Source organism: Bos indicus, chromosome 9 (assembly GCF_029378745.1).
Source record: "Bos indicus isolate NIAB-ARS_2022 breed Sahiwal x Tharparkar chromosome 9, NIAB-ARS_B.indTharparkar_mat_pri_1.0, whole genome shotgun sequence".
In the NCBI taxonomy this organism is placed as follows: Eukaryota; Metazoa; Chordata; class Mammalia; order Artiodactyla; family Bovidae; genus Bos; species Bos indicus.
Window position 1 is genome coordinate 70,902,038 of NC_091768.1, and position 1,771 is coordinate 70,903,808.

Below are 1,771 nucleotides of genomic sequence, written 5' to 3' on the forward strand. Positions count from 1 at the left end.
ATGAAGGAGACATGAGTTCATTCCCTGGGTCAAGAAGATCCCTTGGAGTAGGAAATTGCAACTCATTCCAGTATTTTTGCCTGAAAAATGCCATGGTTGGAGGAGCCTGGTGGGCTACAGGACATGAGGTCATTAAGAGTTGACACAATTGATTGACTGAGCAACTAAGCATGCACACATATCCTTTGTAAGGAAGAAATCCACAGGTATAAAGGACCAAGTAATTAAATTTCTTCAATTATGAGGCAATGTGTTTTCTGGACTGATGTAAAATCATAGTAGATTTGCTTAGGGTTAACTATCTAGGAGATTTAGATATAGAAATATTATGTAAACATAGAAAGAATGTATTTCTGAGTTTTAAAAATTCTTTTAGTTTCTCTTCATAACAAAATGGGAAAAGGATGAAATATGAGACAGTTTTTAAAAGTAGTACTCAAGTATGCAGTTTTATTTTATTTTATTTTTTAAAATTTTCAGAATTGAAGACCATTTTTCTGAAAAGCAGAAACAAAGCAAGCATCCAACTGCAGAACCATGGTCAGCAATCTTTCCCAATCTGAAACCGTGCAGCTCTGCCATGAGAATGTGAACAGATCTTGTATTAAATCTCCTTTGGGTCTTTATTGGCTATCTTTGGAAACTTGTTGGTGATTACTTCAGTTCTTCACTTCAAGCAGTTACATTCTCTAGCCAATTTCTTGATCACCTCTCTGGCCTGTGCAGAGTGACCGTGATGCCCTTCAGCATGGTCAGGTCCGTGGAGAGGTGCTGGTACTTTGGAGCCAGATTTTGTGTGCTTCACAATTCCTGTGAAGTGGTATTTTGTTACTCCTCTCTCTTCCACCTGTCCTTCATCTTCATTGACAGTACATTGCTGTTACTGACCCCCTGGTCTATCCCACCAAGTTCAAGGTGTCTGTGTCAGGGGTATGCATCAGCATCTCCTGGATTCTGCCCCTTGTGTACAGCGGAGCTGTGTCCTACACAGGTGTCAGTGACGATAGGATGGAGGAATTAGTAAGTGCTCTCAACTGTGTATGGGTTTTGATAAGTGTTTTGTTATTTTTTATACCTACCATTGTTATGATTCTTTATGGCAAGATTCTTTAAATAGCTAAACAACAAGCTCTAAAAATTGAAAATACTGGTAGCAAAGCAGAATCAGAGAGTTACAAATCCAGAGTGCCCAAGAGAGAGAGAAAAGCAGCTAAAACATTGGGGATCACACTAGTAGCATTTATGATTTCATGGTTACCATATACAGTTGATATATTAATTGGTGCCTTTATGGGTTTCATAAACCCTCCCTATATTTATGAGATTTGCTGTTGGGGTTCCTATTATAACTCAGCCATGAACACTTTGATTTATACTTTATTTTACTCTTGGTTTAGGAAAACCTTGAAAGCTATTTTAAGTGGGGGACTTTTTAAGGATAGTTCATCAACCACTAGCTTATTTCCAGAGTAAATTAAAGCACTAAGTTGAAAAATTTAGGACTATTTTTTTTCTAATTTTATTTTATTTTTAAACTTTACATAATTGTATTAGTTTTGCCAAATATCAAAATGAATCCGCCACAGGTATACATGTGTTCCCCATCCCGAACCCTCCTCCCTCCTCCCTCCCCATACCATCCCTCTGGGCCATCCCAGTGCACCAGCCCCAAGCATCCAGCATCGTGCATCGAACCTGGACTGGTTTTAATATTATGAATTTATGATGAAATTAGATACAAAAAATGAATAAAGCCTTTCAAAATTGGGGA

General features: G+C 37.9%; 1 pseudogene; it reads left to right on the top strand.

Moving 5' to 3' along the window:
• The first annotated feature begins 537 nt into the window (after positions 1-537).
• LOC139184837 (trace amine-associated receptor 8-like) lies at positions 538-1,473 on the top strand (annotated as a pseudogene).
• The last annotated feature ends 298 nt before the right edge of the window (positions 1,474-1,771 follow it).